Source organism: Pleurodeles waltl, chromosome 5, assembly GCF_031143425.1.
Source record: "Pleurodeles waltl isolate 20211129_DDA chromosome 5, aPleWal1.hap1.20221129, whole genome shotgun sequence".
In the NCBI taxonomy this organism is placed as follows: Eukaryota; Metazoa; Chordata; class Amphibia; order Caudata; family Salamandridae; genus Pleurodeles; species Pleurodeles waltl.
In genome coordinates, this window is record NC_090444.1 from 1,010,923,113 (window position 1) to 1,010,936,027 (window position 12,915).

Here is a 12,915-nt window from a genome sequence, read left to right on the forward strand (position 1 = left end):
GAGCTGGGACACATCCCTCACTTGATTGGTGCAATTGATGGCACCCATGTTGCTTTGGTTCCTCCAAGGGTCAACAAACAAGTCCACCATAACCGGAAAAACGTTCACTCCATTAACGTGCAGGTGGTGTGTTTGGTGGACCAATTCATCTCATGTGACTGCCAAGTTTCTGGGATCTGTCCATGATGCCTACTTATTAAGGAAGAGCAATGTCCCACACATGATTGAAACACAGAAAAAGGGCTTGGCTCATTGGTAGATGTCAGTGTGGATATGTGTCTCTGTTGTTGTACCTGTCAACACTACCTTCTCTGGGCCAGTCCTTGGTTTCAACTGGTCCTGCCTTCATTCATACAGGAGACTCACAATATCCTAACCTTCCCTGGCTGTTGACACCAGTGAGGTACCCCACCACGGATGCTGAGACACTTCACAATGAGGCCCACGGCAGAACGAGGCGTGTGATAGAAAGGACTTTTGGCCTACTCAAGGCAAGATTCCGGTGTCGCCACGACTCAGGAGGTACCCTCCTCTACAGTCCCCAAAAGGTTTGCCAGATCTTTGTTGCTTGCTGTATGCTGCACAATCTGGCCCTCAGGTGTCAAATCCCATTTCTGGCAGATGAGGAGATGGCCGCTGGACCAGTGGATGGTGATGGACACATGGAAAGTGATGAGGAGGCAGATGATGATGGTGCAGCAGAGTCGAGGACGGAGCTGATCAGTCAGTACTTCCAATGACATATAGGTATGTTATGTGTAATGTACCAGGTGAAATATGTGCACTTGGATTCAATAAACAGCTCCTCCTGGCCAGGTATATCAGTGGGGATCTCACTTTGACACTTACCATATGTGGGTGGTGATAGACAACTGAGTTTATGTCAGGAGCATTGTCAGTGGTCTAAACACTACCATTTGTACCATATGCAGGTTGCTAGTTTGACATCTACTGAGGACAGTCCTGTAGTGTGCTATGTGTCATGTCATCTCCTGTCCAGAAGTGAGTTAAGCTATGGGTTCTGTACAGTGTTTCCTTTCATATCCTAACTGTTGAATGAGCCTTTTACGGCAAGTTGGGTGTGCTAACAGTTGGAGGTGTTGTGTTGAACCCATTCCAGATGTCAGCTACAGGTTTTTGGTTATGTCGTTCTTTGGTTTCTTGATGTTGAGGTGTAATGTGTTGTGCCCTGTTTGCTTGCCAAAGCACGAGGGACACTGCTAAAAATTACTGCATATGTGCATAGGGTGGTCACATGGCTCACATTTTGATTTGTGTCCCTGTGTTGTCCTTTTTACAGATTGGATAACTGGATCTACTCTGGTGTGTGGCTGGACTTCTAACTCTCCTTGAGAAGTTTAATGTGACATCTCTTGTGTCCTATGTTCCCTGAGGTGGATGCCTCCCTCTACTGTGTTTTGCACTGGCTGTAGGTTGATGGGTGTTACGACACATGACATTTCAGTTTGCTCAGATTTCCATATCTATATCCAATAAAGACACAAATGCATATGCCGTGCTCTACAGTGTTTATTGTGCACATATTGTCCTACAGTTGATGAGTGGGATCATAGTGGATGTATTCATCGGACTAGATGGCCTAGCTGTAGGTTGTATAGGTCCAGTGTCCAAGGGCCATCGGAAAAGGTGAGAGATGACATTGAACAGTCAACAGGGTGTGTCAGTGGCACAGAAGGGAGAATGTTCAGGAGAGGTTCAGAATTCTGGATGGATGACCACGTTTGTGGGGGGTTCCTCAGCTACAGAGGGAGGGGTGTCAGTAGCTTGTGGGTCCCTTGGCAGGGCCTCCAGTCCACTGGCTACCGCTGACATAGATTGCTCCAATAAGGAGCTACCAGTGGAAGGGGCCTGCTGGTGGGTGGAGGTGGGATGCACGATATTTGGGAGGTCCCTGAGCACCCCTGAAATGGTGGCCATGGAGGCATTGAGCGCCTGCCAGTGCTGCATAGTCTCCTGATGGTATTCCCTCTACAGGTTTTAGTTTTCCCCCAAGATGGTGAATATTTGGACCATCTTGTCCTGGGATTGCTGGTATGCTCCCATGACTTGGGAGATGGCTTCCTGGTCAGTTGGGTCCTTTGGCTGCCCTGTCCTCTGGCCCACAGGTGCCCTCCCATGCCCCCTGCCTGCATGTGCCTGTGCCACAGGCACAGTGTGCCCACTCCCAGCATCACCAGGACCTTCATTGCTTGTGTTTCTGGGTTAGACTCTGGTGGCAGTTGACCAGTCCTTGTGATACAGGTGTGGGGACAAGGCGTTGGCTTTGCTGTAATTGACACAAGTTGGGGGGTTGGATGTGGGCAGAGTGAGGCTGGGATTGGTAGACTGACCAGATGTGCCTGATGGGCCAGATAAGTTGTCACTGTGAAGGCATCCTGAGGCGTACTCGTCACTGGGGCCTACATCCTGGGGGGGGGAGGACTGGCAGTCTCTAGCATCATCTCCATGCTGCCAGTGGCTGGGGTACCTGTGAAAGGAGTGGAAGATTGTAATCTGGTGGAGTTGTGATTGGTTGTCTGTTGGTCTGATGCATACAGTGGCTTAACTTGATTCCCCTTTATGGCAATGACAGATGCAGCACTGCAGGCATTGTTTGTGGATTGTGAGCGAACGACACGTTACATTGAATGTTGGGACATCGGGGTTGCATTAATGTCATTGCCATGAGTTGGTCCTCATTCTAGGCATCCAGTTGGTGTGGGGGGTGTAATGGTTGTACATACAAGAGTTGTACTGTGCAGTGCTGTTAGCAGGTATTGATGTGGATAAACAGGTGCTTTGTGGGAGTTGTAGTGATTGTTCCTGGCAGTACTATCCGTGCACTTGGGTGGGACTGTGTGGGCATTGTGGCAGGGTGATGGTGTGCCATGCAGGGGAGGGGCATTAGGTGATTGGGCGTAAGGTGGAGTGATAGATGGGGTGTGTTGAGGAGTGATATGATGGTGAGGGGTATGCTGGACAGGTGTACTTAGTGCCAGGGAAGTGATGGTTACTTATTAGACTCCAGTCCTCTGGATATTCAAGTCAAGCCCTCAGGATGCAGGATTGCCAAAACCTTCTCCTCCCACAATGCAAACTCTGGGGGAGGTGGTGGAGGCCCACAGCCAGTCTTGTGAACGGCTATCTAGTGTTGTGATGCCATGGAACACACCTCTTCATGATGTCCTCCCTTGTGCATAGATGGTTGCCCACTGAGTTGACCCTGTCGACAATTCTCTGTCATAACTCAATTTTCCTGGCAAAGGACATCTGCTGAACCTGTGCAACAAGCAGTTGTGGCTCTACCCTATCGATTTCATTGACCATAACTCTCAGCTTATTGTCTGCGAAGTGTGGGTGCTTTTGATGTGACATGTTGGTTGTGTTGTGGATGGTGGTGATCGGTGTGTGCAAGGGTGCCATTTTGGGTGGTTGATGGGCGGGGGGTGTTTTGTTGTATTTTCTGGTTGTATGTGGTATTTGTGTGCAGTGGTGATGTGTGTATTGTGTTGCTGATGCAGTTGTGTGGTGTGTGAAGTGTGATGGTCGCTATGGTATAACAGTGCTGTGTCTCCGTTTGTGCCCTCCTCGCTGTCAGAGTGTGTTTTTCTGGTTATAAAGGATTGTGGGTGTGGGTGTGGGGATGTGTTATATAGTGCAGTGAGTAGGTGTATCTGGTGTGTGTATGTTTCTTAGGTGTGGAGTATTCAAACTGTCCAATGTGGTGCTGTGTTCTGACAGGAGGGAGATCTGAGCATGGGGGTTCGGACCTCCAATGGTTTTCCACCATGGAAGGACTGCTGTGCTGATTTGTGGGTCGTAATCTGGTGGGTGGAAAGTTGGCGGGCGTGGCAGTGCTGGTGGTGCAACTGCCTCTTTCCCACCCTCCTTTGTACTGGTGGTGTCGGATTTGTGGCTGTTTTTAGGCCTTATACTTTGTTGGCTCTTAATATAGCGGACGGAATACCCCCAATGCTGGCAGTCTTTTGGCGGCCACCACCGCAGCGGTCTTACCAAAAGACCACCAAACTCATAAAGGCCACCTATATCCCCGCCTAGAAATTCAACTCCTTTGACTAACAACTTCTGATTATTTCTACACTTAAACTTCTGCATGTGGACTGAAGAGTCTTATTGGCAACGGTGTCTCAACTGTGACACTCAATTCTAATACCATCATGGCATTAACGGAAGACAATGGAAGCAAATAAACAAAGTGGCTACGGAGCCCCCGTGGGGTGGTATTGCCTCAATCCTTCGCAGAAAGAAGTGCCTCCAGATAGATAGTTTAGATTTGATCATACAAGGGGGTAAATGAGTCAGAAAAATTGAATAGCTTGCTCTCCATTTGAACATGCTTCCTGTTCTGCGATAGACAATTCCGTATTGTGGCAAGAAAAGGCTCTCCTGAAATGTAGTCCTTAAATACTTCTCTTTACCCATACCTATTGGCATTACAATTCTCAGCGCCAAGATGTAATTGATCTTAATGGAAACCTAAAAAATTACAAACAAAATGTTTCAATCAGGTACCAGCAGCCAAAAATACAAACATAATGCAGAATAGTTGTATCTATTTCAACAATGTAGATGTATGAAAATCCCAAGCTGAATTACTCAACTACAATTTTCCTGACCTCTGGCATAATTTTTTTTTTAAAATAATAATTTACAGCCTGATTTGGGGCTTGATACAGTGTTGAAAATAGCTATTGCTGAATAATTAATCCCACTACCGTTGCTTACTGCTGGGCACAATGCCACTGGATCCTTGGAGATAACTTGAGGCGGGCCACTGTGCATGGTTTTGGACAACTGTAAAGAGATTCTTATTGTGGTGTTCAGACAGACAATGTGAGAGCAAGTGGTGGAATCTAGCAAAATGAGAAAAAGATGTAAAATAAAAGTAAAATAAATAAGTAGAGCACAATTTACTTAATTGATTATCAATTAAATGATTACTTAATTATTAATTGTTAATTATTTGATACTTTAGACTTTTATGTAAGACTTTTCCCCTGCAAATGGAGCTGCAGGTTAATCTGGACATCGTCCCAAGATGACTGAGCTATCCCAGAGTGTATTCCCTCAAGAATGGCTAAAAACTTATGATTAGCAATATGCAAACAGACCTGAGGGTGGAGAAGGCTTAAACACAGAAGTTGTAGTACGAAGCACTGTTGATATAAACATAATGTCAATGCCAATAGGTATGGCTTGTTATTAATGTAGTGTGTAGTAATTCCTATGGATCACTGACACAATATCAAGGTAAGCAATATCGTTTGACACAAATATTATGTTAAAAATATAATTTACCAAAATATCATGTCCCTACATTTATAAGTATAAAGATTTCGGAAATAAATTATTGATTAACACTGAAATCGTCCAAAAACATACAAAAATATAAGTTTTTAAATATGTATATACATATACATATATATATATTTCTATGTTTTTGGACAATTTCAGTGTTAATCAATATTTTATTTCCGACATTTTTAACATTAATGTAAATTACATAAATTCCACTCGTACCTAATGCTATATATAAATATACACTTATAGAAAAACACATATGTGTATGTCTGTTTGTAGATATGTAAATATATATGTGGGAAAATATATATGGATGTATGTATACATAAATATATATATGCTGTAGCACAGTTCTTAAAAATATATACTTTACATTATATAAAATTTACTTTGCTAATTTTTTTAATGAACTGCTATGAAAAGCACACACACAAACATGTATATATATATAAATAATAATTCAATAACTACAAAATTGTAACTACATTACCAAAAAAATAAAATATAAAAAACAAAAGAACACTATAACAAATAATATAAAAAATAAAAAAACAAATTGCAAAAATAATGTAAAATTAGAAGAAAACAAATTACAAAAATATATACCTAACAATTAGTAAGAAAAGTATTGGAGTTTGGGCATATTGGATATACTATTCCAACTCCAGCAAATGCAACAGTAGGGAAACTGTTAGACTTCGGAGGGGTAATTGTATTATTCCCACTCCAAACAATGCAACAGTAGGGAAAGTGCTGGACTTAGGAGGGAATAGATTTCCTATTTCTATTCCAGGTGGAGCAAAAGTAGGAAGAGTGTTAGACTTTGGTGAGGTTACATTTACAATTGCTACTCCAGTAAGTACAACAGCAAGGAAACTGTTGAACCTCAGAGGGGTTACATTGATTATTTCCACTCCAGAAAGCACAACAGTAGGGAAAGTGTTTGACTTCAGAGGGGTTACATTTGCTATTCCCACTCTAAACAGCACAGTAGTAGGAAAAGTGTTGGGCTTGAGGGGTAAGATTTACTATTCCCACTCCAGTCTATGCAACAGCAGAGAAAGTGTTGGTCTTTGGTGGGGTTAAATGTACTATTCCCACTTCAGCCTAAGCAACACCAGGGAAAACATTGGACATGGGGGGATTAAATGTACTATTCCCACTCCAACCGGCACAACAGTAGGGAAAACATTTGACTTCGAAGGGGTTACATTTACGATTCTCACTCTAAACTGTGCAGTAGTAGAGGAAGTGTTGGACTTCAGAGGGGTAAGATTTACTATCTGGGTAACAATAAGCTAAGTACCTAACTTCAAACACTTATTTGAGACCCCTTTTAGTTTCAAAAGATTATGGCACTCTTCATATCAACATTAACAATTTATATAAATAATAATCAATTAAATGATTATTTATCAATTTAAATAATTATTTGCTATTTTATTACTAATGATTTGCTATTTTAAAAATAAATAAGTATTTACTATTTTAAAAATATTATTCAATATATATTTATTTCTTACTGAACGTTTCACCCTATCCCCCTTCAGACCTTGTAGGCCACTCCTGAAATTAAAGCAAAATAAATAAGTCCAGCACAATCTACATAATTAATAATCAATTGAATATTTAATAATTAATTGTTGATTTTTTTTATTACTTAATTACCTTCCCACGCTATGCTCCTACAAACCCAGCAGCATGGACAGAAAAATCTAAATAAAATATATAAGAATTACACTATTTAATAACTAATTAAATAATTAAATAACAATTAATAAATAATTGTTAATTAATTATAACTTAACTCCCCACTTTAAACTCATACAAACTTAGCAACCCACACCTAAAGTACAACTAAAACATATAAGATTTACACAATCAATAATCAATTAAATAAATAATTCTACATGAATAATTAATTGTTAATTAATTCCTACTTCATTAGCTTTGTTAACTTTCCACCCTATTCACCTACAAACTTAGCAACCTGCACCTAAAATATAACTAAAATAAATCTATATTAAGTAGTCTACATAATTAATTTCAATCACATATTTAAAAATTATGAATTAATTACTACATATTTTTTACTTAATCAGCTTCCTACCCTACCAAGTTACAAACCTAACAATGTACTACAATACAATAAATTACTATTAACAATTAAATATAAAAATCGAAATCACTTGAAAATACAAACTTTATTTAACATTCTTTTAACAATTACACAAACAATAGTAACACATAAAATTAATATATGAACTAACACACAATAAAATAAATAAAAATGATGTTTTTACAACTATATTCCAGAAAACGATCTTTAAAACATTAATATTTCTAAAAACAATATTACTTACCTCAAAAATAACATTTCTAACAAGATTTTTGCATTACAATAATTTTGCATCATAATAGTTTATTTTTTATATTTCTGTCTCCTGATATTTACAACTCAATAGTTTGTCCAAACACCAATTCAGATATGTGAATTGCCAGTACATGCGCTTGCAACATTCAAGTAGAAATACTTAATTGCAATTGGAAGACTTTTAGTAGAAGGCAAATTTATATATGCATTTGTTCATTTTATTATTGCAAATCTGGTAATTGAACAGTAGTAAAAACAAAGTTAGTTAAGTAGAAAGGTAGTAGTCGTGTGTTAGGTGGGGGCATGGCCAATATGGCACCTGAACCAGCCATGTTTTCATGAGCTCAGCTCATTGACTCACCAAAAGTATCCTGTAGCGGACCTTTACCCAGCTTGAGCCCCTTGTGACGTTCCTGCAGTCACCCTGGTGGTGGGTTTCTGGGGTCCGACTGGGGCTTTAGTGGACCATACGACTTCCTGTACATACACCATGGCCTGGTGTGAAGAGCTGTGCCACAGACTCGTGGAGCCAATGGCAAAGGTTAGAAGACTCCAGGGGAGTGCTCGAGAGGACATCCCCAGTATACTATGTGCTTGGTTGTTCTGTGCATAAGTGCAATCTCTCCGCCCTCCAGCCACCGCAGAAGCTGTTTTCTTGTGGAAACAGAGTGGAGTAGCATACAACAGCTGAAACATGTCGGGGAACCTCCGGCCTCTGTGTAAACTGTTGCTGGCCCCAGGGGGAGAGAAGATGTACGCAGCATACCTTCCTCCACCTCCTCTGGTCCCCTTCGCAATTGCCTGTTTGGGGGACTTAGATGTTGAAGGCTTTGCCACCAAGACATCAAAGCACTATGGAGATCTCTGAGATGCAACTAGACATGTATGAGGCCTTTGCGAAGGTTTTGCGTGACCCAGTGCGGTGGAGGTGTATGTGGCATCTCTCCTTAGCACCCTCTCCCCTTTGATGCTTGGGGCTCACCTCTGGCTTGTAGGGGTGCTGCAGCTCACATAGTAATGTACTATGTTTAGTTCTGCTCTACAGTGGTGATTGGCTCCAGAGTGGCCGATCAAACTTGATAAAAGTGCATGGGGCCCTACATTGCTCTACACTGACTCTGATTTCTCCCTGACCTTTGTCCGCCTATCGCACGGCTCCGCCAAAGGCTGTGCTTGCTTGGCAGTGTCTGTGAGGCCTGTGGGAGCAGGACAGCCCTACCACAACCTGAGAGCATTTTGGGGGTAGAGGCATAACTGGACCTGATTATTGCATGGAGGCCTAGTGCAAGTACTTCACATTAAAGGATACAGTGGATGGCTTCGGCGTGGCTCAGCTCCCCCCCCCACATTTCATGTTGTTCTTGTAATCTTCCACCACCTTCCTTATCCTCTGAAAATCTACTTTTACAGTTTTTTCTTTCTTTTCTTTCACCCACCATGGAACCATATTAGCACATGGTTTACATCCTTTTAGTAGCTCAAACGGAATGACGAAGGTTACTGAATTACGGGTTGTCCTATAGGCCAAAAGCATGGATTGTAAAGATTTCCTCCAATCTAAATTTCCTTTACTAGCTAGCTGAAAAGCATCCTTCACTGCTTTATTGTACCTCTTTTCTTGTCTATTGGATTCAGGATGGAACACTGAAATTTTCCTGTGAGTAATACCACATTGTTGGAAATAATCTTAGGCATGTTTACTAACAAATTGTGGTCCATCATCGGTAACTACTTCCTGCGGAACATCTTCTCTACAAAACATATCATTCAAGAATTCCACAACCACTTCAGATGTAAATTTCTTCACCATCCTCATATCCAGCTATTTGGAAAAGGTATTAACTATAACTATAGCAAGTGCCTCAGGCTGAGCTAAAACAGCAAATGGACCATTTATATCCATGCCTAATTTTATCCAAGATCCATTAGGTAACTCAACAGGATGGGGATCAGCAACAAGAGCTCTAGTTAATATCACTAGAAGCTCGTATCTCAGACGATCAAACCTGATGTCCTACATTAACATCAATGCCTAGCTACCAAATATTTTCTGTGAATCACCTTCCAGCACCTGAGATTCCCATGTGACCATCATGAGCACTGGCAAGGATTTTTTTTCTTAACCCAAATGGTGGCACACATTTATCACCCCTGAGAACAATACCATTTTCATTCGCCAGTTCCTCATGCATTTAAAAAAAAAACTAACTCCCTTGGAACATATTATCTTCAGGTCATCCATATTTTATGAACACAACAGCCTGATCCAAACCAACAACCACCTTTGTCTCTTCATTCCATGCCATCAACATTATTTCTACCTGGTAAATACTCAATATTATACTGGAAAGCTTGCAACCTAAATGCAAGTCTAGACAATATGAAAGTTATAGTACTCCCTCCACCTGGTGATAACATATGTCCCATGGGTTTGTGATCAGCTTTTATGGTAAACCTGGTACCCCACAGAAATGTCCTAAAATGCACTGCTCACCAAACATATGGAAGTAGTTCTCGTTCAATAACATTGTGTTTCTCTGCTTCATAAAGTGCGTTTGATGCATACGCAAAACAATTCATTCCTTGCCCTTCTCTCTTTGCATAAGAACTCATCCCAGACCACAATTGCTTGCACCAACCACTACACAATACTCTTTGCCAATAACAAATGGTTCAAAACAAGGTGCCTTGACCATGTACTGTTTCAGGTCTTTAAAAGTTTGAGTCATACTTTCTGTCCATTCAAACTTAACATTTTTTTAACAAACATCTGGATTTGAATACATTTTGAATAAAAATCAGTGAATCCCAAGAAAGCCACTAAATGTTCCTGGTTTTCAGGAACAAGAGCTTCTAAGATGCTTTTAATATGACTCTGTATTGGTTTAATGCCAGCTCCACTTATTAGATGGCCTAAATATTCTACTTCATTTTTGCTGAATTTGCATTTGTTCATTTTTTAAGTACAGGGCTATCCAGGTCATTTTTTGGCCAAATCTATCAAGGCATTTTATAAATTCTCATCATGGTCTTTAACACACTGTCCAAAAACCAAAGTGTCGTCCTGAAATGCCACCTCTCCAACTAGCCCTTCAAGTTTGGAAAACAGATGCGATTCTAGCCAGCCCAAATGGCATTTTACAATATTGAAATAGTCCCTCAGGAATAATAAAGGATGTCCAAATCTTGGAATCATCAGCAAATGCAACTTGATGATAGGGACTGACTAAATCGAGCATTGAAAACCCTCTGGCTCCTGCCAGTGCAGTCACCATTTCATGCAAATTTGGGAGAGGGTATGAGTCAAACCAAATTGCGCAGATCAAACTGCATAAGTCCATGCAAAGTTTCAGTTCTACAGAAACTTTAACAGAAATGACTACCGGAGAAACCCATGGGAGGACTGTACAGGTTCAATTATGCCTTCCACACAGAGACTTTTCAGCATGGTTTTAAGTTTTTCTCTGTATGTAAACAGTATATTCCTGACCCTATGACGCATAGGTATAATACGGTGTTGAAACTCACAATACTCACCTCATTTCCCATTAAAAACGCTGCAGCATTTTTTTTTAGGTTCAAGACAAAACAATCTAAATCTGACACTTCACTGGAATTCACATGTACTTCCAGATTGTCAGCAATATAGACAGGGGGGATTCGATCTTTGGCTAACCTTATGCCAATCTCTTCCAGGTGCGGCCAACCCAATAGTGATTGGCCATTTCTGGCAATATATTCCTTCCCACCTTCCCAATTATGTGTCACCCCTTATAATCAAGTTGTCCCCAAAGATATCCAACTAGATCAATTTTCTGACCTGAGTAGCCACCCGGAGATATATCTGGAGGTAACACTTTCTGATGAGGCCATCTTTTCTTGAAAATGTTTTGACCGGTGATAGAATATCATGACCAGGAATCAACCAATACTTTGACCCACTTCCCATTAATAGTAATTACACAAGAAGGAAATTCCTTTTTTACTTTGCTGTCATTTACACTCAACATAGGTACTCCTACACCAAGGATGGTATTGGGATTTTGAACAGGACATTCAGGGTTAATTTTTCAGTAGCATCATTAATCACAATAATTCTTCTGGGGTAAGACATTCACAGTCTACTAAAATGTCCTCTTTTTTGCACTTAGAACATAATGTGTCCATAGCTGGACAATGTTTTGAATGTCCTAAGTTGGATATGCTACCACAACTATAACATGAGATTGGTATTTTTTTCAATTAATTTCTCTGTGGAACTGGTTTCTGAAATTGATCTCAAACGTTCTTGGTAACAATCTATGTCATTATCTAAGGATTCTCTAATTTTGTGAACAAATTTCCCAGAGTCTTCTATAGCTTTTGCTATTTCAATAGCTGATTGGAGTGACATATCATTTCCAGTGCATAATCTCTTTTGTATCTTTTTGTCACTAGTCTTCATCAAAATCTAGTCTTGCAACACTTGTTCATAATTTATGAGCTGAAAATCACAAGTGGAAGATGGAGACCTTAGTGCAGAAGCATACTCTTCCACAGACTCATTCACCCCTTGTTTTCTGGAATAAACCTTAAACCTTTCCATAACAGTATTTGTTTTCTTACCATATCTTATACTCCTCTGTCTAGAAGCATATTGATACACATCAACATTGCCAAAATGAATTAAGGTAGGTAAATTATTACATTTCTTCAAGCAAAAACCTCACAAGGAATGTTTAAATAAGGCAAATTTTCTTGCTGGCCCACCCTCATCTCCGTCTATACTCCACATATACTAAATATACTGATTCCTAAATCTCCCAGTCCATGAGCGGTTCCCCTGGTGCTGAATGAAAAGGATGATGAGGAATAATACCAGCCATGATATTATAATGCGGTTATTATTTTATTATTATATTATAATAAGGTATAAATCCTTAAATTGTGCACAGTTGAAAACATAAAAACAATAAATCAAAATAAAAAAGTAGTCATCAATATGCTTTATTTGGACATCATAAATATCCATAACAGTGGCGCAAACACATAAATAGTACATGAAAAGTTAAAAATGTAATGATTAAAATCAAATAATTAGAACAAAAAACAAAATCTTAAAAGACCTACAAAGTAGTCACTGTAGTCACATCACCGTGATGTGAGGATACTCAAGGTATGCCTGAAAATATCCTTCCGACAACTCTGACACCTTGATAAATATGGTGAGCGGATCACTG